We start from the raw sequence: 24,610 nt of genomic DNA, 5'->3' as shown, positions 1-24,610 counted from the left end.
TTTAACGAGGGTATGTTTGGCGGCGTGAGTGAAGGAGCCGATTCTAGATTTAATTTTGGATTGGAGATGTTTAATATGAGCCAGACACCTAGGTATTTGTAGTTGTCCACATATTCTAAGTCAGAACCGTCCAGAGTAATGGTTCTTCAGCACAAGGGGTCACTTACTACTGAAAGCTGAATTCACAAAGGATTCCAGCAGAGGCGGGACTTTATAATTGGTGAGTCTACTCACTCTGACCCTTTGTCGCGTATACAACACCGGAGGCAATCTTTCTAGTATCTTGGTCAAAATAACAGTCATCAAATTCATGAAAGTAAAGTCACGACACAGCATATCCCCCCTTATCACAGAATTCCTGTTGCAGTGGTTGCCTGGGAAGCTGTGCAGGCAGAGTAGATGTTGAATTTTCTAAAATGTCTATCATTACAGCTTGATGATAGCGGAAAGACAAAAGGAGATGGAGAGTGAAATACTATTAACCCACCCCCCCACACCATCGTGATTAGCCGCAATGACACAAGCTACATCAACACACACGTGACATGATCGTAATTTTCAGTGCAGCTTTTTCAGGCATGCTGGTAAGTAGCTTGCTATCTAAAAGTCACAACACAGATGAAAAGGGATTAGTTACCAGTACCGATCTGCCACATTCTGTTTGTACAAAAAGCCGTATGATGCATACATGTGATGATGGTTTTTAGGAATTACATATTTAAATTAGTTAAGACACGTGTATAAATGTCTGGAATTGCATGACGTTGCATAATGCAGGAAGTAATGCCTGCCTCCTGAATCCAATTGTTTGACATGGGGGGAGGGGACCAGTAACTTTATGATCAACTTCGTCAAAACAAATTTTATATTTGAGATTCTTCAAAGTAGCCAGCCTTTGCTTTGATGACAGCTTTGCACACTCTTGGCATTCTCTCAACGAGCTTCACGAGGAATGCTTTTCCAACACATATGCTTGTTGGCTGCTTTTCCTTCACTCTGAGGTCCAACTCATCCCAAACCATCTCAATTCAGTTGAGGTCAGGTGATTGTGTAGACCAGGTCATCTGATGCAGCACTCCATCACTCTCCTTGGTCAAATAGCCCTTACACATTTACATTTACATTTAAGTCATTTAGCAGACGCTCTTATCCAGAGCGACTTACAAATTGGTGCATTCACCTTATAATATCCAGTGGAACAACCACTTTACAATAGTGCATCTAAATCTTTTAAGGGGGGGGTTAGAAGGATTACTTTATCCTATCCCAGGTATTCCTTGAAGAGGTGGGGTTTCAGGTGTCTCTGGAAGGTGGTGATTGACTCCGCTGTCCTGGCGTCGTGAGGGAGCTTGTTCCACCATTGGGGTGCCAGAGCAGCGAACAGTTTTGACTGGGCTGAGCGGGAACTGTGCTTCCTCAGAGGTAGGGAGGCGAGCAGGCCAGAGGTGGATGAACGGAGTGCCCTTGTTTGGGTGTAGGGCCTGATCAGAGCCTGAAGGTATGGAGGTGCCGTTCCCCTCACAGCTCCGTAGGCAAGCACCATGGTCTTGTAGCGGATGCGAGCTTCGACTGGAAGCCAGTGGAGAGAGCGGAGGAGCGGGGTGACGTGAGAGAACTTGGGAAGGTTGAACACCAGACGGGCTGCGGCGTTCTGGATGAGTTGTAGGGGTTTAATGGCACAGGCAGGGAGCCCAGCCAACAGCGAGTTGCAATAATCCAGACGGGAGATGACAAGTGCCTGGATTAGGACCTGCGCCGCTTCCTGTGTGAGGCAGGGTCGTACTCTGCGAATGTTGTAGAGCATGAACCTACAGGATCGGGTCACCGCCTTGATGTTGGTGGAGAACGACAGGGTGTTGTCCAGGGTCACGCCAAGGCTCTTAGCACTCTGGGAGGAGGACACAAGGGAGTTGTCAACCGTGATGGCGAGATCATGGAACGGGCAGTCCTTCCCCGGGAGGAAGAGCAGCTCCGTCTTGCCGAGGTTCAGCTTGAGGTGGTGATCCGTCATCCACACTGATATGTCTGCCAGACATGCAGAGATGCGATTCGCCACCTGGTTGTCAGAAGGGGGAAAGGAGAAGATTAATTGTGTGTCATCTGCATAGCAATGATATGAGAGACCATGTGAGGATATGACAGAGCCAAGTGACTTGGTGTATAGCGAGAATAGGAGTGGGCCAAGAACAGAGCCCTGGGGGACACCAGTGGTGAGAGCACGTGGTGCGGAGACAGATTCTCGCCACGCCACCTGGTAGGAGCGACCTGTCAGGTAGGACGCAATCCAAGCGTGGGCGGCGCCGGAGATGCCCAGCTCGGAGAGGGTGGAGAGGAGGATCTGATGGTTCACGGTATCAAAGGCAGCAGATAGGTCTAGAAGGATGAGAGCAGAGGAGAGAGAGTTAGCTTTAGCAGTGCGGAGAGCCTCCGTGACACAGAGAAGAGCAGTCTCAGTTGAATGCCCAGTCTTGAAACCTGACTGATTAGGATCAAGAAGGTCATTCTGAGAGAGATAGCAAGAGAGCTGGCCAAGGACGGCGCGTTCAAGAGTTTTGGAGAGAAAGGAAAGAAGGGATACTGGTCTGTAGTTGTTGACATCGGAGGGATCGAGTGTAGGTTTTTTTCAGAAGGGGTGCAACTCTCGCTCTCTTGAAGACGGAAGGGACGTAGCCAGCGGTCAAGGATGAGTTGATGAGCGAGGTGAGGTAGGGGAGAAGGTCTCCGGAAATGGTCTGGAGAAGAGAGGAGGGGATAGGGTCAAGTGGGCAGGTTGTTGGGCGGCCGGCCATCACAAGACGCGAGATTTCATCTGGAGAGAGAGGGGAGAAAGAGGTCAAAGCACAGGGTAGGGCAGTGTGAGCAGGACCAGCAGTGTCGTTTGACTTAGCAACGAGGATCGGATGTCGTCAACCTTCTTTTCAAAATGGTTGACGAAGTCATCCGCAGAGAGGGAGGAGGGGGGAGGGGGAGGAGGATTCAGGAGGGAGGAGAAGGTAGCAAAGAGCTTCCTAGGGTTAGAGGCAGATGCTTGGAGTTTAGAGTGGTAGAAAGTGGCTTTAGCAGCAGAGACAGAAGAGGAAAATGTAGAGAGGAGGGAGTGAAAGGATGCCAGGTCCGCAGGGAGGCGAGTTTTCCTCCATTTCCGCTTGGCTGCCCGGAGCCCTGTTCTGTGAGCTCGCAGTGAGTCGTCGAGCCACGGAACAGGAGGGGAGGACCGAGCCGGCCTGGAGGATAGGGGACAGAGGAAATCAAAGGATGCAGAGAGGGAGGAGAGGAGGGTTGAGGAGGCAGAATCAGGAGATAGGTTGGAGAAGGTTTGAGCAGAGGGAAGAGATGATAGAATGGAAGAGGAGAGAGTAGCGGGAGAGAGAGAGCGAAGTTTGGGACGGCGCAATACCATCCGAGTAGGGGCAGAGTGAGAAGTGTTGGATGAGAGCGAGAGGGAAAAGGATACAAGGTAGTGGTCGGAGACTTGGAGGGGAGTTGCAATGAGATTAGTGGAAGAACAGCATCTAGTAAAGATGAGGTCAAGCGTATTGCCTGCCTTGTGAGTAGGGGGGGGAAGGTGAGAGGGTGAGGTCGAAAGAGGAGAGGAGTGGAAAGAAGGAGGCAGAGAGGAATGAGTCGAAGGTAGACGTGGGGAGGTTAAAGTCACCCAGAACTGTGAGAGGTGAGCCATCCTCAGGAAAGGAACTTATCAAGGCGTCAAGCTCATTGATGAACTCTCCAAGGGAACCTGGAGGGCGATAAATGATAAGGATGTTAAGCTTGAAAGGGCTGGTAACTGTGACAGCATGGAATTCAAATGAGGAGATAGACAGATGGGTCAGGGGAGAAAGAGAGAATGTCCACTTGGGAGAGATGAGGATTCCAGTGCCACCACCCCGCTGGCTCGATGCTCTAGGGGTATGCGAGAACACGTAGTCAGACGAGGAGAGAGCAGTAGGAGTAGCAGTGTTATCTGTGGTAATCCATGTTTCCGTCAGCGCCAGGAAGTCTAGGGACTGGAGGGTAGCATAGGCTGAGATGAACTCAGCCTTGTTGGCCGCAGACCTGCAGTTCCAGAGGCTGCCGGAGACCTGGAACTCCATGTGGGTCGTGCGCGCTGGGACCACCAGGTTAGAGTGGCAGCGGCCACGCGGTGTGGAGCGTTTGTATGGCCTGTGCAGAGGAGAGAGAACAGGGATAGACAGACACATAGTAGACAAGCTACAGAAGAGGCTACGCTAATGCAAAGGAGATTGGAATGACAAGTGGACTACACGTCTCGAATGTTCAGGAAGTTAAGCTTACGTTGCAAAAATCTTATTGACTAAAATGATACAGTACTGCTGGCTGGTGGAGTAGGCTTGCTAGCAGTGGCTGCGTTGTTGACTTTGAACGTGTAGCTGGCTAGGTAACCTCGGTAGTTTCAGTACTACACCTTGTCATGATACAAAGCAACTTTGTAGCTAGCTAGCTAACATAACACTAATCAAGACGTTCCTTGTAGTGTATTTAGTTTCAACAATGCTGCTCGTCGGTAATAGTTGGCTGGGTTAGGAAAAATGGCGTCGCGGGGGACGGAAATAGCTGGCTAGCTAACCTCGATGGCTGGCTAGCTAACAATTATCAAGCTATGACAAAGACAACTAAGTAGCTAGCTAGGTAACACTGCACTAGTCAAATCGTTCCGTTGTAAAGTATTAGTATCTACAGCGCTGCTAGTCGGTAACGGTTGGCTAGCTGGCAGTGGGTTAATGATGACTAGGTGTGTTGAGTAAGTCTGGCGCCGCGTCGCGGCTGGCTGGCTCACCTCGATAATACTCAAACTCAAACTACACAATTATCTTAGATACAGAGACAGCAAAGACAACTATGTAGGTTGGAGAAGGTTTGAGCAGAGGGAAGAGATGATAGGATGGAAGAGGAGAGAGTAGCGGGAGAGAGAGAGCGAAGAGAGAGCGAAGGTTGGGACGGCGCAATACCATCCGAGTAGGGGCAGAGTGAGAAGTGTTGGGTGAGAGCGAGAGGGAAAAGGACACAAGGTAGTGGTCGGAGACTTGGAGGGGAGTTGCAATGAGATTAGTGGAAGAACAGCATCTGCCGAGGCTGCCGGAGGCTGCCGGAGACCTGGAACTCCACGTGGGTCGTGCGCGCCGGGACCACCAGGTTAGAGTGGCAGCGGCCACGCGGTGTGGAGCGTTTGTATGGCCTGTGCAGAGGGGAGAGAACAGGGATAGACAGACACATAGTAGACAAGCTACAGAAGAGGCTACGCTAATGCAAAGGAGATTGGAATGACAAGTGGACTACACGTCTCGAATGTTCAGAAAGTTAAGCTTACGTTGCAAAAATCTTATTGACTAAAATGACGAAAATGATACAGTACTGCTGGCTGGTGGAGTAGGCTAGCTAGCAGTGGCTGCGTTGTTGACTTTGAACGTGTAGCTGGCTAGGTAACCTCGATAGTTTCAGTACTACACCTTGTCATGATACAAAGCAACTTTGTAGCTAGCTAGCTAACATAACAGTAATCAAGACGTTCCTTGTAATGTATTTAGTTTCTACAATGCTGCTCGTCGGTAATAGTTGGCTGGGTTAGGAAAAATGGCGTCGCGGGGGACGGAAATAGCTGGCTAGCTAACCTCGATGGCTGGCTAGCTAACCTCGGTAATTACTAAACTACACAATTATCAAGCTATGACAAAGACAACTAAGTAGCTAGCTAGCTAACACTGCACTAGTCAAATCGTTCCGTTGTAAAGTATTAGTATCTACAGCGCTGCTAGTCGGTAACGGTTGGCTAGCTAGCAGTGGGTTAATGATGACTAGGTGTGTTGACTAGGTCTGACGCCGCGTCGCGGCTGGCTAGCTCACCTCGATAATTACTCAAACTACACAATTATCTTAGATACAGAGACAGCAAAGACAACTATGTAGCTGGCTAACTAACACTAACACCACACTAATCAAGTCGTTACGTTGTAATGTAATAGTTTCTACAGTGCTGCTAGTCGGTAGAAGTTGGCTAGCTAGCAGTGATGACTAGCTAGCTAGCAGCTAGCAGTGTTGACTACGTTAGGAGGACGAAGATAGCTAGCCTCGATATTTACTCTAATTACTCTAAACTACACAATTATCTTTGATACAAAGACGGCTATGTAGCTAGCTAAGAAGAATTGTTCAGATCAAACAAATCAAGCCGTTGTAATGTAGTGAAGTGTAATATTACCTGTGGAGCGAAGCGTAGTGCGACTGCGTAGTGCGACTGCTCGCTCCAGTTGTGAAAACACAGCCTGGAGGTGTGTTTTGGGTTATTGTCCTGTTGAAAAACAAATGATGGTCCCACTAAGAGCAAACCAGATGGGATGGCGTATCGCTGCAGAATGCTGTGGTAGCAATGCTGGTTAAGTGTGCCTTGAATTCTAAATAAATCACTGACAGTGTCACCAGAAAAGCACCCCTACACCATCACACCTCCTCCTCCATGCTTCCCGGTGGGAACCACACATGCGGAGATAATCCGTTCACCTACTCTGCGTCTCACAAAGACACAGCGGTTGGAACCAAAAATCTCAAATTTGGACTCATCAGACCAAGGGACATATTTTCACTGGTCTAATGTCCATTGCTTGTGTTTGTTGGGCCAAACAAGTCTCTTCTTATTGGTGTCTTTTAGTAGTGGTTTCTTTGCAGCAATTAGACCATGAAGGCCTGATTCATGCAGTCTCCTCTGAACAGTTGATGTTGAGATGTGTCTGTTATTTGAACTTTGTGATGCATTTATTTGAGCTGCAATTTCTGAGGCTGGTAACGCTAATGAACTTATCCTCTGCAGCAGAGGTAACTCTGGGTCTTCCTTTCCTGTGGTGGTCCTCATGAGTCAGTTTCATCGTAGCACATGATGGTTTTTGCAAATGCACTTGAAGAAACTTTCCACATTGTCTAACCTTCATGTCTTAAAACCTCTTCAGGATCGGACCCTTTTTTTCAATTTTCACCTAAAATGACATACCCAAATCTAACTGCCTGTAGCTCAGGACTTGAAGCAGAGACTGCAGGGGTTCAAACTGTCGTACACAGTTGCTAAATTTGAATATAAAAATGGATTTGATCAAACAAAACTATTCTACATTTTATCTCTGGGACACTCAGGATGACAAATCAGAGCAAGATTACTGAATAATTACTGATCATAATCTGACACTTATAGCCAGAAAGCTTTCAAAGAACAGGTTTAACCTCTCTACTGTTAGAAAGCCGGATCAACTAAGAATACCTAAGAGTGAATTAAATTATTTTGAAAACGCAATTAAGGGAATTAACTGGAATGATCTCTTGTCCTATACAAATGTGGAAGATGATAGTCAAGTTTTTCTATCCACAATCCAGACTACAATAAATGGCTTCCTAAAGAAAATCAAATCCAAACCTGGCCAAAAGAGCACTCTACCTTGGTAAAATGGAGAAATCTGGAAATTGATGAAAGAACGAGATGATGCTCTAAAAACAGCCCTAAAATCCAAATTAGAGCATGACAGACATAGGTTTACCATGTTGAGAAATAAGGTGATGAAAGAAATCAGACAGGCCAAGGCAAACTTTTTTATTAACATAATTGATGAAGCAAAGGGAAATTCTGAATTGATCTGGGAGAATCTAAACCATTTAACAGAGAAAGACCATAGCAACACTGCAAAAAGACTAGAAATCATGGATAACAATCTAACACAGGATGCAGTCGAAATAGCAATAGCCTGCAATTCCTACTTTATTGACTCTGTCAGGGTACTGACACAGTACCCCTCCACTGGTTTCTTGGGCTCAGTGCTAGCGAATGACGCTCAACCTGTCTTCATCATAAGGGAGGTTTCTGAGTCAAAGGTGAACAAGGTGATTAGCTCACTAAATAACTCTAAAGCCAAAGATGTGTTTGGGCTGGACTCTACCTTTCTTAAAAACTACAGAGTCACTCATTGGCCCCATTACTAAGGTCACCAACACATCTATTGGTCAGGGGGTGTTTCCAAGGGTATGGAAGTCGGCCATAATAACTTCCATCTTTAAATCGGGTGACCCTGCTGACGTGAGTAACTACAGGCCCATTAGTATACTACCTGTGGTGTCGAAGGTTGTGGAAAAGTGTGTAGCAGAACAACTGATTGCCCACCTCAACAACAGCCCCTTCACATTACATTCCATGCAGTTTGGCTTCAGAGCGAAACACTCCACAGAAACGGCCAACTGGTTTCTTCTGGAAAATGTGAAGTCCAAGATGGACAAAGGGGGCGTGGGGCTGTGTTTCTGGACCTAAGGAAGGCTTTTGATACTGTTAACCATGAGGTTCTCATCACAAAATTGTCCAAGTTCAACTTTTCCCCCGATGCATTGAGAAGGATGAAATCATACCTTGAATGCAGAACTCAGTGTGTCAGAGTGAGCAATGAGCTGTCGCCCACTCTTAGCTATGATGTGGGCGTGCCCCAAGGGTCAATACTGGGGCCCCTCCTGTTCAACCTGTACATTAATGAGCTGCCTTCTGTCTGTACTGGGTCTGAGGTTCAAATGTATGCAGATGATACAGTGATATATGTGCATGCAAAGAGCAAACAACTAGCTGCACAAGAACTCACTACTGTAATGGTCCAGGTTACAAAGTGTCTCAGTGACTCGTGTTTGCATCTCAATGTGAAAAAAACTGTCTGCATTTTCTTCACAAAGAGGGCAACAGATGCTACTGAGCCAGATGTCTATGTGTCAGGGGAGAAGCTCCAGGTGGTATTTGATTTTAAGTACCTTGGCATCATACTTGATTCCAACCTCTCTTTTAAAAAGCAGGTGAAAAAGGTAATTCAAGTAACCAAATTGAACCTAGCTAATTTCCGATTTATATGAAATTGTTTGACTACAGAGGTAGCAAAACTGTACTTCAAATCTATGATACTCCCCCACTTAACATACTGCTTGACTAGTTGGGCCCAAGCTTGCTGTACAACATTAAAACCCATTCAGTCTGTCTACCAACAGGCTCTCAAAGTGCTTGATAGGAACCCCACACAGATCCCGCAGAGGTTAACCCCTACTTATTGATACCTCAATTACCTCGTAGCCTTCAAAATGGACTCAGTACTGGTTCTCCAGGTATATAGCCATGTTATTTTTACTCTTTATTGTTTTTAGTTATTCACCGTGTGTTTATTCCTTGTTTCACTATTTCTATTATTATATGATTTTTTTAATCTTTATTTTTGTCTCTGCATTATTGGAAAAGGATCCGTAAGTAAGCATTTCGCTGTTAGTCGACACTACATGTTTACAAAGCATAACATTTGATTCGATTTTTAACTGGTCAACAACTTATTAGGCTATTTTCTCTATTGCAAATGTGATATTGAATTGTGTTTGGTTGTCAACGCAACCAAATATCAACATTTGAAGGAGATGTATCCTTGGATAGTTCCGTCTGTGCCACTGAGTCTGGCTTTAATTCCAGTTTCTCTACAAATTAATAATTGACATGTTGGATTCACTTATCCATTTCAGCCAATGCACTTTAAATACCGCTTGATTTGATTTAGTCATATTCTTTAACTTAGGTTTTTGGTTGAGATGGAGACGTGAATCCCACATGTTTTTTTTACAGATCCATTTGAAATGAACCACAGCTTGAAACCCTAGCCCTCTATGTATTGCCTATTTTTAGCTGAATTCTGGGTTGAATTTAAAGAATAGCTGTTGATGATTTCCCAAATGCTAAATACAGTGCCTTCGGAAAATATTAAGACCCCTTGACTTTTTCCAAATTTTGCTACGTTACAGCTTTTAAAAAAATCCTCAGCAATCTACACACAATACCCCTTAATGACAAAGTGAAAACAGGTTTTTAGAAATTTTTGCAAATGTATTAAACATAAAGAACATATATTCCTTATTTACATAAGTATTCAGACCCTTTGCTATAAGACTCGAAATTGAGCTCAGGTGCATCCTGTTTCCATTGATCATCCTTTTTTCTACAACTTAATTGGATTCCACCTGTGGTAAATTCAATTGCTTGGACATAATTTGGAAAGGCACACGCTTGTCTACATAAGGTCCCACAGTTGACAGTGCATGTCAGAGCAAAAACCAAGCCATGAGGTCGAAGGAATTGTCCGTAGAGCTCCGAGACAGGATTGTGTTGAGGCACAGATCTGGGGAAGGGTACCAAAAAACATCTGCAGCACTGAAGGTCCCCAAGAATACAGTGGCCATCATCCTTAAATGGAAGAAGTTTGGAACCACCAAGACTCTTTCTTCCAAGAGCTGGCCGCCTGGCCAAACTGAGCAATCAGGGAGAAGGGCCTTGGTCACTGAGGTGACCAAGAACCCGATGGTCAGTCTGACAGAGTTCCTCTGTGGAGATGGGAGAACCTTCCAGAAGGACAACCATCTCTGCTGCACTCCATCAGTAAGGCCTTTATGGTAGAGGGGCCAGACTGAAGCCAGTCCTCAGTACAAGGCACATGACAGCCCACTTGGAGTTTGCAAAAAGGCACCTAAAGACTGTCAAACCATGAGAAACAAGATTATTTGGTCTGATGAAACCAAGATTGAACTCATTGGCCTGAATGCCAAGCGCCACTTCTAGAGGAAACCTGGCACCATCCCTACGGTGAAACATGGTGGTGGCAGCATCTTGCTGTCGTGACGTGACTCTCCTTAATGTGATGTCTGCTATTCATCTAATAATTACAGTTGAAGTCGGAAGTTTACATACACCTTAGCCAAATACATTTAAACTCAGTTTCACAATTCCTGACATTTAATCCGAGTAAAAATGTCCTGTCTTAGGTCAGATAGGATCACCACTTTATTTTAAGAATGTGAAATGTCAGAATAATAGTAGAGAGAATGATTTATTTCAGTTTTTATTTATTTCATTACATTGCCAGTGGGTCAGAAAATTACATAAACTCAATTAGTATTTGGTAGCATTGCCTTTAAATTGTTTAACTTGGGTCAAACATTTCGAGTAGCCTTCCACAAGCTTCCCACAATAAGTTGGGGGAATTTTGGCCCATTCCTCCTGGCAGAGCTGGTGTAACGGAGTCAGGTTTGAGGGGCTCTGTAATGGTCGTCGTATGTAGTAGACCAAGGCGCAGGGGGTTGAGTGCTCATTTTTAACTTTTATTGAACACTTAAATAACAAAACAAGAAAACGAACGAACGCACAGTATTGCAGGCTAAACACAGCAGTGCAAAAACAACTTCCCACAAGGGACATGTGAAAACAGGGCTTCCTAAGTATGACTCCCAATCAGCAACAACGATGTACAGCTGTTCCTGATTGAGAGCCATACCAGGCCAACACAAAGAAATACACAACATAGATAGATCATAGAAATACAATACATAGAACAAAACCAAAAACCCCAGACTACTCTAAACAAACACCCCTCTACATAAACACAAACCCCGAACCACATAAAACAAACACCCCCCTGCCACGTCCTGACCAAACTACACTAACAAATAACCCCTTTACTGGTCAGGACGTGACAGGCTCCTTGCACGTACACGCTTTTTCAGTTCTGCCCACAACTTTTCTAGAGGATTGAGGTCAGGGCTTTGTGATGGCCACTCCAATACCTTGACTTTGTTGTCCTTAAGCCATTTTGCCACAACTTTGGAAGTATGCTTTTGGTCATTGTCTATTTGAAAGACCCATTTGCGACGAAGCTTTAACTTCCTGACTGATGTCTTGAGATGTTGCTTCAATATATCCACATAATTTTCCTCCCTCATGATGCCATCTATTTTGTGAAGTGCACCAGTCCCTCCTGCAGCAAAGCACCCCCACAACATGATGCTGCCACGCCCGTGCTTCACGGTTGGGATGGTGTTCTTCGGCTTGCAAGCCTCCCCCTTTTTCCTCCAAACATAACGATGGTCATTATGGCCAAGCAGTTCTATTTTTGTTTCATCAGACCAGAGGACATTTCTCCAAAAAGTATGATATTTTTCCCCATGTGCAGTTGCAAACCATGGTCTGGCTTTTTTATGGCGATAATGGAGCAGTGGCTTCTTCCTTGCTGAGTGGCCTTTCAGGTTATGACGATATAGGACTTGTTTTACTGTGGATATAGATACTTTTGTACCTGTTTCCTCCAGCATCTTCACAAGGTCCTTTGCTGTTGTTCTGGGATTGATTGCACTTTTCGCACCAAAGTACGTTCATCTCTAGGAGACAGAAAGCATCTCCTTCCTGAGCGGTATGACGGCTGCGTGGTCCCATGCTGTTGATACTTACGTACTATTGTTTATACAGATGAACGTGGTACCTTCAAGCATTTGGAAATTGCTCCCAAGGATGAACCAGACTTGTGGAAGTCTACAATTGTTTCTGATGTCTTGGTTGATTTCTTTTGATTTTCCCATGATGTCAAGCAAAGAGGCACTGAGTTTGAAGGTAGGCTTGAAATACATCCACAGGTGCACCTCCAATTGACTCAAATGATGTCAATTAGCCTATCAGAAGCTTCTAAAGCCATGACATCATTTTCTGGAATTTTCCAAGCTGTTTAAAGGCACAGTCAACTTAGTTTATGTAGACTTCTGACCCACTGGAATTGTGATACAGTGAATTACAATTGAGATAATCTGTCTGTAAACAATTGTTGGAAAAATTATATGTGTCATGCACAAAGTAGATGTCCTAACTGACTTGCCAAAACTATAGTTTGTTAACAAGAAATTTGTGGAGTGGTTGAAAAATGAGTTCTAATGACTCCAACCTAAGTGTATGTAAACTTCCGACTTCAACTCTACCTACTACGTTTAATTATTAGTAGATTAAATTAATAATGTAACAATTAACTCATTAAGAATTTGGGGCCCCATGGGAAAAGTTTATTTAATGAGTTAGCGTTTTCCAAATTAACTCAATAATATATCGATATCAAACCTACCCTTTCAAATGACTTTGATAGCAACAGTGAACCTATTAAGTGGAGATTTCTCAACAATTACTCTCACAATAGTACATTGGTAACAGTCGGTGACAAATGTCTATGCTGAGGAGGGACTGGCTTGGTTAAAACCCTGGATGGGAGACCATAGAAATTTAGATCAACTCTCCTGTTGTAGGTGTTGACCAGCCTGTAGTTTTTTTCTTTTTTTCCAAAAGGTATAAATTCAAAATATTTCATACAAGGTTTGTCAATGTTGAAAATTGGTTACCTGTGGTTGAAGTTTCACCCTCAACAACAGTTTATGTTCATACTTTTTTCAAATCCAATGTATTTTCCACTTAAATTCCAATTCAGAATATGTTACTTTCAAACAGTTTCTGCCCAGTGGGTAGAGTCTCTGGATTTGTCCTGACTCTCTACCCCACTTTCAAATACATGACAGTAACTGTGCAAGCTAACATTTCAGGGTGGAAAAGGTATAACATCAGGACACAGCCTCTTAGTTTGAGGGGTTAAAATTAAGCTCTCCCCTAAGGTTGTGGTTGATTAAATGTATTTGAATGTATGTAATTCAAGTGAATTGAAACAATTTTTGTTTAGTTAACGTTGATTTTCTGTGTAATTTTGTGTCGGCTGTAGTGTGTGTCGGCTAAACCCATCCATGTTAATGTGCACATCACTGGAAGACTGTACAGTAAAACTCAGAAGTGTCCGGTTGATACGAAAGCACTTCCATCATCTGACATGCCTGTCTTTCTCACTCATGGCTGTATCAAGGCTTGAACTGGCATATAAAATGAGAAATGGGCTCGCTTAGGCTCTACACCGTTGCTCTTGCAAGTCTCCATCTCCCTCTCTCTGTCTTTCACCCCCCCCCCGCGCTGCTAGTCGGTCCACCGGACACAGCCATGTGATTCACTCCCTCTGTCTCTCTCTCCTCACTCTCTTTCGTCCTCTCTTACCCTCTCTCTCTGTGTGTCTGCTCTCGATTGGACCATGACAATCTCTTAATGGGGGCTAGGTGGCATTTGTTCCTCTGGGTTAGTCACTTCCCAGGGATTCTCTTCCCTCTCACCCTCTCTCTATCCCTTCGCTCCATCTCGCTCTCGCCCACTCTCCCCTCAAGGCAGAGTTAGGGAACCAAGGGAAATATTTTTCTCTTTAGCTCTTCTCTCCTTTTGACTACTCTCTCTCTTCTCTAGCTTAGCTGACTCAAATTGTGAAAATCGATCCAGGAACAAAGAAAACCTTTCCATTTCTCTGCTCTTTCGCTCTTTCCTGTTTCTTTCTCTCGTTCTCCCTCTCACAGCCTCTTAATGAATAATGCAGAGTGCTCCAGTTCCATAAAAGACTAATTGCTCCAGTTTTTGAGTGTTAAAAAACATGTTATTTATGCCAGTGCATAACGATAGTGAGAAACGTCTAGTTATCTAAGCGAAAGCTTTGGGATAAACTTTGATTTAAAAGATAAACTCAAGTATTCCCTTTGTTTTTTTGTGTGTTTTTTTTAATGCATTCTCTATATCTCCCTTAGCAACCATCGTGTAGGCCTAACCAGTGTATTGTAATTTGTAACCATGGTGTATAAATATGCCCCCTATTTAGAGAGACTGATGGTATCCACAGATTGTGTAGCAGTTTAACAGGCATTTTCTAGAGAGAGAGAGATTATTTGACCCTTCTGTAATTTATTATTTTCATGTAATGTATTATTGTGTCTGCCATTGTTGATGGGGAGCTGAATGATGTTGTTATCTGTCTGTCTGTGGTTTAGCTGTAGGGAGCCAGCAGCCCAGAACCATGTAGATTCTGTGTCCAGAGCAACCTATAGCTGCCCAGAGACCTGCCCTGAGAGCAGGCTGCATCCCGTGTAAAAGGCCCTTTATAAGCAGGCCATCCCGTGTGACACACACACAAATGTCCCGTGTGTAGGGCCCTTCATACCTCTGAGAGGAGGAGAGGGGACAATCTCTTTTCTCCGGCCACAGCAGAGAGTCAAGTCAAGTGGGAGGGAAAAACACATACAGTGACTATCACCAAATCCCAAAGCCTCTTATTTATCAATCTGTGTTTAAAAAAAAAAAAATATTTACCAACCAACAAGATGTAGCCAGTGATGCATTGACATGCAAAGCGAGAGAAGCGAGAGATAGATGAGAGGGAGGGTAGTAGAGTGTGAAAAGGAAGCTTTAAAGCAAATGCCATGGCTATATAGCTGCTGCCCTGGTTAAACCCACCACGCCCAACCCTCTAGCTGCTGTGTTTGCTAGTGATGGAGAAAAAGTGTGACACCAATCAGGCCCCCGATGACTGGAGTTGCCCACCCCTGAGTCTAGCACACACACACACAGACACACAGACAGACACACACACACGCACACGCACACGCACACACACAGGCCTCTGTCTGGTTAGAGAGCAGAGCAGCAGAGCTCTGATGGTCCCCAAAGCTCAGCCCATTAAAACTTTTCTCTCTGCCAGACCTCCATTTACATTCAGCTGCTTTCTCTCGCTCTCTCTTTCTCCCCCTTCCCCCTTCCCTCCCACCTTCCCCTGTCACACCCTTCTCTTTGTTTTCCCCTATAGCCCAGAACCTCACTCATAGCTAGTTCTCCCCCACTCCCCAACTCTCATGCTAACAACAGATTGCGGGAAGGGAGGCCTTGGCCCAGGCCTTGGCCTGCTGTATTTCACAAAAACACACAGACACACACAAAAACACACAAACACACATAATGGAGAAACTTATATAGCACATGTATGCAGAACAGAACAAAACAAAATAGCAGATTAGCTTTAAGCAGGGATATCAGAATAAGAAACGGCTTAGCAAAGCAATAGGGATGTTTGATCCTCATTATATCATATAAGCATTTCATGTCATTCACAAGCCCCAACACATTTTCAGTTGTTCTGCTCAGTGCAGCGTTCTGCTCTGTGTGGAGAACATCCTTTGGAACTGTGTCCAATGGTAATCAGACCTAATGGAAAGCTTGTTTGCACCTGGCCAAATTTATTTGTGACAGTTAAAAACTGTTTCAGTTATTTGAAACCCATGTCAGATGACGAAAAATATGGAGTCTATTACCTATTCAACTATGTCACATCAGAACCTCAGGAAATATCTCCATACAGTATACTGTGCATTTTCCCTGTCTGCAGCAAAAATGTATAACTGAAATCTTAAAGCTAGTGAGTCAGTAGATATTGACCGGTGGTGAAATTGTGACAGTTGAAAACCTTAACAGTTTAAATGGGAAGTTCAAAAAATACTCAGTCTATTCAACTAGGTCATAGTAGGACCTCAGGAAATCGTCTTCTCTACACACTGTATATCATTTCCCTGTCTGCAGCAGAAATGAATAACTAAACATCCTAAGAATACTTCTAGAACTACCTGAATCTGAGTTTAAAGCCATTGAGTTAGTAGACATTGTCTGCATCCAAAATGGCACCATATTTCTTATATAGTTCACTACTTTTTACCTATAGTGCTCAGGTCAAAAGTAGGACAGTATGTATAAGGTGCCATTTGGGAAGCAGATTAAGTCTTTAGGCCCATTGCAGCTCAGAACAACACCAGAATAGAACAGGAACATGTAGCAACTCAGGCCCATTGCAGCTCAGAACAACACCAGAATAGATCAGGAACATGTAGCAACTCAGGCCCATTGCAGCTCAGAACAACACCAGAATAGATCAGGAACATGAAGCAACTCAGGCCCATTGCAGCTCAGAACAACACCAGAATAGATCAGGAACATGAAGCAACTCAGGCCCATTGCAGCTCAGAACAACACCAGAATAGAACAGGAACATGTAGCAACTCAGGCCCATTGCAGCTCAGAACAACACCAGAATAGATCAGGAACATGTAGCAACTCAGGCCCATTGCAGCTCAGAACAACACCAGAATAGATCAGGAACATGTAGCAACTCAGGCCCATTGCAGCTCAGAACAACACCAGAATAGAACAGGAACATGTAGCAACTCAGGCCCATTGCAGCTCAGAACAACACCAGAATAGAACAGGAACATGTAGCAACTCAGGCCCATTGCAGCTCAGAACAACACCAGAATAGATCAGGAACATGAAGCAACTCAGGCCCATTGCAGCTCAGAACAACACCAGAATAGATCAGGAACATGTAGCAACTCAGGCCCATTGCAGCTCAGAACAACACCAGAATAGAACAGGAACATGTAGCAACTCAGGCCCATTGCAGCTCAGAACAACACCAGAATAGATCAGGAACATGTAGCAACTCAGGCCCATTGCAGCTCAGAACAACACCAGAATAGAACAGGAACATGTTCCAGAATGGAACCCCTAGCAGCTCAGAAGTGAATATAAACATTTCAGGCTCTTGTGTCACAACTGTTAAACATGTATAATTCAGTGAAGTGCATGATCCTAAATATAGTTTTATGGAAAATATGTGCCTAGCCAATCTACACACAGAGCGCTAAGAAGGGAGGTAGAGAAATGAGGGGAGGTATGATGAAAACGGAGAGGATGAGGAGGAAAGGAGAGGGGAAGAGAGAGGAAGAAGATGAGAAAGGAGGAGAGGGTAAAGGAGCGGAGAGGAGCTTGTAGGAGGAGAGGGGAGGAGAAAGCGAGAAGATAGGAGGAAAGGTGAGGCTAGATGGACTAATTACTCAATCTGTGCTGGCTAACAGCAGGGGAGGAGGGGGGTCTGTTTCATTATGGAGATTTTCACTGCAGTGTCTCTCAATCTCCACCCCTCCATACCACCGCCCCTCCCTCCCTCCCATCTCCCTTCTGGCCTGTCTTCTCCTCCTCCTTTTCCACCCCTCTCTTTGTTTTTCCCTATAGCCCAGAATCTCTCTCATAGCTAGCGCTCCCCCCACTCCCCCACTCTCACACTAACAACAGATTGGAGGCTTGGAGGAAGGGAGGCCTGATGTGTTTCACATGCAACACATGCAACACACAAACGCACGCACACAAACACATGTATACAGTGTATGTACATTCTTAGATTTTTGTTGTTGTTGCTATCTATAACCAGAAGGGTTATTCTGCTGTCTCCATAGCAGAACCCTTAGAACAACCCTTTTTGATTCTAGGTAGAACCCTTTTGGGTTCCATGTAGACCCCTTTCCACAGAGGGTTCTACCTGGAACCCAAAAGGGTTCTACCTGGAACCAAAAAGGGTCCTCCCTATGAGGACAGCCAAAGCACCCTTTTGGAACACTTTTTTCTAAGAGTGTACTGACACAGTCCCAGCTTAGCTTAGTGTTCTTATGTTTTGAACAGCCGCATTATCATGTATCTGCAGCAGAACAGAACAAAACCAAATAGCAGATTAGCTTTAAGGAGGGAGATCAGGATAACAAACATTTTAGCAAAGCAATTGGGATGTTTTTGATCCTCATTATATCATATAAGCATTTCATTTCATTTACAAGCCCCTGGTGAAGGCCAACACGTTTTCAGTTGTTCTGCTCAGTGCAGGGTTCTGCTCTGTGTGGAGCACATCCTTCGGACCCGTGCCCAACGGTAATCAGACCTAATGGAAAGCGTTTGCACCTGGCGAGCTCGGCGGTGCAATTGTGACAGTTAAAAACTGTTTCAGTTATTTGAAACCAATTTCAGATGACGAAAAACATGGAGTTTATTACCTATTCAACTGTCATATCAGGACCTCAGGAAAATGTCTCCATGTACTGTGTATTTCATTGTCTGCAGCAGAAACTAATAAGTGAACTCTTAAGCCAGTGAGTCAGTAGATATTGACCAGCGGTGAAATTGTGATACTTGAAAACCTTTTCAGTTTAAATGGGATGTACAAAAACACTCTCAGTCTATTCAACTAGGTCATAGTAGGATCTCAGGAAATCGTCTTCTCTACACACTGTATATGATTTCCCTGTCTGCAGCAGAAATGAATAACTAAACATCCTAAGAATACTTCTAGAACTACCTGAATCTGAGTTTAAAGCCAATGAGTCAGTGGATATTGTGTGCATCCAAATGGCACCATATTTCTTATGTAGTTCACTACCTTTTACCTATAGGGCTTAGGTCAAAAGTAGGACAGTATGTATAAGGTGTCATTTGGGAAGCAGATTAAGTCCTTAGGCCCATTGCAGCTCATTGCAGCTCAGAACAACACCAGAATAGAACAGGAATATGTTCCAGAATGGAACCCCTAGCAGCTCAGAAGTGAATATAAACATTTCAGGCTCTTCTGTCACAACTGTTAAACATGTATAATTCAGTGAAGTGCATGATCCTAAATATAGTTTTATGTAAAATATGTGCCTAGCCAATCTACACACAGAGCGCTAAGAAGGGAAGCGAGGAGCAGTAGAAAGGAGGGGAGATATGATGAGAGGAGAGGATGAGAAGGAAGGGAGAGGGGATGAGAGAAGAAGAATATGAGAAAGGAGGAGGAGAGGAGAAAAGGAGAAGATGATAGGAGGATAGGAGGAAAGGTGAGGCTAGATGGACTAATTACTGAATCTGTGCTGGCTAACAGCAGGGGAGGGATGGAGTGATGGGATGGAGGGAGGGCCGCCCCTTCATCCCTTCGCTCCTCCATTCCTCCACCCCTCTGTCCCGCCATCATTCCATCCCTCCATTTCTCTGTTCCTCCGTCCTTCAATACCTCAATCCCTGACTTGGCCGCGTGCCGCAGAGACCATTTACCACACGCGCGCGCACACACACACACACACACACACACACACACACACACACACACACACACACACACACACACACACACACACACACACAGTCTTGTACCGCTGTACTGCTGACCACCCAATTCAGTCACATTCAAAATCCTATTTTCCCTAACCCTTAACCCTAAACCTAAACCTAACCCGTACTCATCCCCTAACCCAAAAACCTCACCCTAACCCTAAATCTAACCCTAACTCCTAACCCTAAAACTAACCCTAACTCCTAACCCTAAAACTAACCCTAGCTCCTAACCCTAAACCTAAACCTAATTCTAACCTTAACCCTAAACCCCCTAGAAATAAAATTTGACCTTGTGGGGACCAAAAAAATGTCCCCAGTTGGTCAAATTTTAGTTTGGTTACTATTCTTGTGAGGATTTCTGCTCCCCACAAGAATAGTTAAACACGTCCACGCACACGCACACACACATACACACACAAACACACACAAACACAAGCTTTTTTTTCGTGAAATTTCTGGACTTTTTGGAGTGGAACAATGTTTGACCATTAAAAATCCTATTTTCCCTAACCCCTAACACTAACCCTACCCCTACCCCTACCCACAACCCTTAACTTAACCCTATCTGTAACCCTAACCCCAAAAACTCTAACCTTAACTCTGACCCTAAAGCAAACCCGAAACCCTAACCACCCATCCACTCTCTCCTTGTGTTACAGCTCTTCCTCCCATACTGGAGCCAGTATGATATATGTATCTGTCTAATGGGTTGGCCAGTCATGTGATCCTCACTAGGGGGCAGCTGCCAGACCTATTCAACCCCACCTATTTAAAAAATCTCTCTCTATAGCCATTCAATGTCAATACACACTCAGCGCATTCAGAAAGTATTCATACCCCTTGACCTATTGCACATTTTGTTGTGTTACGGCATGAATTTAAAATGGGTTATATACACTACAATGCCAAACGTTTGTGGACACCCCTTCAAATTAGTGGATTCAGCTATTTCAGCCACACCTGTTGCTGTCCGGTGTATACAATTGAGCACACAGCCATGCAATCTCCCTAGACAAACATTGGCAGTAGAATGGCCCGTACTGAAGAGCTCAGTGACTTTCAATGTGCCACCGACATAGGATGCCACCTTTCCAACAAGTCAGTTCATCAAATTTCTGCCCTGCTACAGCTGCCCCGGTCAACTGTGTGAGCAGTTATTGTGAAATGGAAACGTCTAGGAGCAACAACGGCTCAGCCGCAAAGTGGTAGGCCATACAAGCTCACAGAACGGGACCGCCGAGTGCTGAAGCGTGTAAAAATCATCTGCCCTCAGTTGCAATATTTTTGCTCATTTATTGAAAATGAATTACAGAAATATCTCATTTACTTAAGTATTCACACCCCTGAGTCGGTACTTTGTAGAATCACGTTTGACAGCGATTACAGCAGTGATTCTTTCTGGGTAAGTCTCTAAGAGCTTTCATTCTGGATTGTGTCAAATTGGTTGTTGGTCATTGCCTTGTTGCAAACATGATGCATGTTTTGGATAATTTGTATTCTTCCTTCTTTTCACTCTGTCAATTAGGTTAATATTGTAGATTAACTTCAATGTTGTTGATCCATCATCAGCTTTCTTCTATCACAGCCAATAAACTCTGTAACTGTTTAAAGTCTCCGTTGGCCTCATGGTGAAATCCCTGAGCGGTTTCCTTCCTCTCCGTCAACTCAGTTAGGAAGGATGCCTATGTCTTTGTAGTGACTGGATGTATAGATACACCTTTCAAAGTGTAATTAATAACTTCACCATGCTCAAATCGCATTGCAGCCCCTGTACCCGGTGGGTTTTTCTCCCGGGCTTTAAGTCTTTACTGCCCGAATCTTTCTGCAGTCACATTTTACCCATCTACTAATAGGTGCCCTTCTTGAAAAACCTCCCTGGTCTTTATGGTTGAATCGGTGTTTGAAATTCACTGCTCAACTGAGGAACATTACAGATAATTGTATGTGTGGGGTACAGAGATGAAGTATTCATTCAAAAATCATGTAAAACACTATTATTGTACACAGATTGAGTCATTGCAACTTATTATGCGACTTGTTAAGCACATTTTTACTCCTGAATGTATTTAGGCTTGCCATAACACAGGGATTGAACACTTATTGACTCAAGACATTTCAGCTTTTCATTTTTAGTTCATTTGTAAAAATATAAAAAACACAATTCCACTTTGACATTATAGGGTATTGTGTGCAGGCCAGTGAAAACAAATCTCTATTCAATATTTTTTTTATTCAGACTGTAACACACAAATAAGTCAAGGGGGTGTGAATACTTTCTGAAGGCACTGTATATACACTCAGAAACACACTCAAAACACACTCTCTCTTTCTCTCCACACTATCTACTCTAGAAACCCACACTCAGAAACCTAATGCTCAGAAGTCCTGAGGAATAACTATGTGCAATATCCCCCCCCCCCATGGGCGTCCACACATTAAAGTACTGTATGTGCTTTCTCCAAGCACATTACATATAGTGGTAGTAAAATATTGATGTTTTGTGGTGTACTGTATGTTTCTGTAAAAGGGTAATCGCAGGGAACACCTTGCAGTGAGTCAGACACACACACATGCACACACACACACGCACACACACGCACCCACACGCACGCACACACACACAATAACCAGGGGAGTAGTTTTGTTGACAGTGGATGAGGTGATGTATTGACCAACTGACTTGAGTCAAATAAAATAAAATACGACAGGTGTAGACTTTACAGTGAAATGCTTACTTACAAGCCCATTCCTAACAGCGCAGAGTTAAAAAGTAAGACAAATATTTTCTAAATGAAAAAGGAAATAGTAACACAATAAAAACAATAATACAGTATGTTTGAAGGGGTAAAAGTGACTAGGCAATCAATATATATAATAAACAGAGTAGCAGCAGCGTATGTGAAGTGTGAAAGTGTGTCTATGTGTGAGTGTGTGTGTGGAGTGTGTGTGTGTGTTTTGTGTGTATGAGCATATGAATATATTGTGTGTGTGTGTGTGTGTGTGTGTGTGTGTCTGTGTAGTATGTGTGAATGTGTGGGTAGAGTCTCGTGAGTTTGCATAGAGAGTCAGTGCAAAACAATTAAGATAAAAATAATAATAAAGGAGTTCAATGTGAATTGTCCAGGTAGCCATTTGATTAACTGTTCAGCTGTTCAGGTGCCTTTTGGTCACAGACTTGGCGCTCCGGTACAGCTTGCTGTGCGGCAGCAGAGAGAACAGTCTATGACTTGGGTGGCTGGAGTCTTTGACAATTTTTAGGGCCTACCTCTGACACTGCCTGGTATAGAGGTCCTGGATGGCAGGGAGTTCTGCCCCAGTGATGTACTGGAACGTATGCACTACCCTCTGTTTTGCCTTGCGGTTGGATGCCAAGCAGTTGCCATAACATGTGGCGATGCAGCCAGTCCAGATGCTCTCAATGGTGCAGCTGTAGAACCTTTTGAGGATCTGAGGGCCCATGCTAAATCGTTTTAGCCTCCTGAAGAGGCATTGTCGTGCCCTCTTCACAACTGTGCTAGTGTGTTTGGACTATGATAGGTCCTTAGTGATGTGGACACTGAGGAACTGAGGAGCTTTCGACCTGCTCTACTGCAGCCCCATCAATGTGAATGGGTGCGTGTTCGGCCCTCCCTTTCCTGTAGTCTACGATAAGCTCCTTTGTCTTGCCCAAGTTGAGGGAGAGGTTGTTGTCCTGGCACCACACTTCCAGGTCTCTGATCTCCTCCCTATAGCCTGTTTCATTGTCTTCGGTGATCAGGCCTACCCCCGTCGTATCATCGGCAAACTTAATGATTGTGTTGGAGTTGTGCAAGGCCACACAGTTGTGGGTGAACAGGGAGTGCAGGAGGGGACTGAGCACGCATGCATGAAGGGCCTTAGCTTAGTGATTGCCACCTGGGGGCGGCCTGTCAGCAAGTCCAGATGCAGATGGAGATGTTCATTCCCAGGGTCCTTAGCTTAGTGATTAGCTTGGAGGGCACTATGGTGTTGAAAACTGAGCTGTAGTCAATGAACAGCATCCTCACGGGGGTGTTCCTTTTGTCCAGGTGGGAAAGTGCAGTGTGGAGTGCAATTTAGATTGCATCATCTGTGGATCTGTTGGGGCTGGATGCAAATTGGAGTGGGTCTAGGGTTTCTGGGTTGATGGTGATGATGTGAGCCATAACCAACCTTTCAAAGCCTGTAATGGCTACAGATATGAGTGCTACAGTGTGGTAGACATTTAGACAGATTACCATGGCTTTCTTAGGCACAGGGACTAAGATGGTTTGCTTGAAGCATGCAGGTATTAGAGACGGGGTCAGGTTGAAAATGGCAGTGAAGACTGTGCAACATTTGCCCGTTTTGGCCATGTGTTTTAGGTTATTGTCCTGCAAAAAGTTGAATTAATGTCCCATTGTCTGATGGAAAGCAGACTGAACCAGGTTTTCCTCTAGGATTTTGCCTGTGCTTATTAGGTCCATTCTGTTCATTTTTTATCCTGAAAAACTCCCCAATCCTTAACGATTACAAGTACACCCATAACACGATGCAGCCACCACTATGCTTGAAAATATGAAGAGTGCCCCAACCATAACACTTTGTATTCAGGACAAAATGTTAATTGGTTTGCCACATTTTTTGCAATATTAGTTTAATGCCTTGTTGAAAACAGGATGCATGTTTTGGAATATTTTTATTCTGTTACAGGCTTCCTTCTTTTCACTGTCAATTAGGTTAATATTGGGGAGTAACTATAATGTTGTTGATCCATCCTCAGTTTTCTCCTATCACAGCCATTAAACTTTGTAACTGTTTAAAGTCACCATTTGATTCATGGTGAAATTCCTGAGCAGTTTCCTTCCTCTCCGGCAATTGTTAACATGGACGCTTGTATCTTTGTAATGAGTAGGTGTATTGATACAACATCCAAAGTGTAATTAATAATTTCATCATTCT

The 24,610-nt window shown here is 44.2% G+C and overlaps 1 protein-coding gene across 1 annotated transcript in view; it reads left to right on the top strand.

The window, feature by feature from the left end:
- The window catches only part of LOC106582664 (kinesin heavy chain), a 147,699-nt gene that overhangs the window by 23,374 nt on the left and 99,715 nt on the right, over nt 1-24,610 (top strand). The gene's annotated exons all lie outside the window — the stretch shown is intronic.

This window comes from Salmo salar, chromosome ssa22, assembly GCF_905237065.1.
Source record: "Salmo salar chromosome ssa22, Ssal_v3.1, whole genome shotgun sequence".
In the NCBI taxonomy this organism is placed as follows: Eukaryota; Metazoa; Chordata; class Actinopteri; order Salmoniformes; family Salmonidae; genus Salmo; species Salmo salar.
This window is presented reverse-complemented; position numbering and strand designations above follow the sequence as displayed.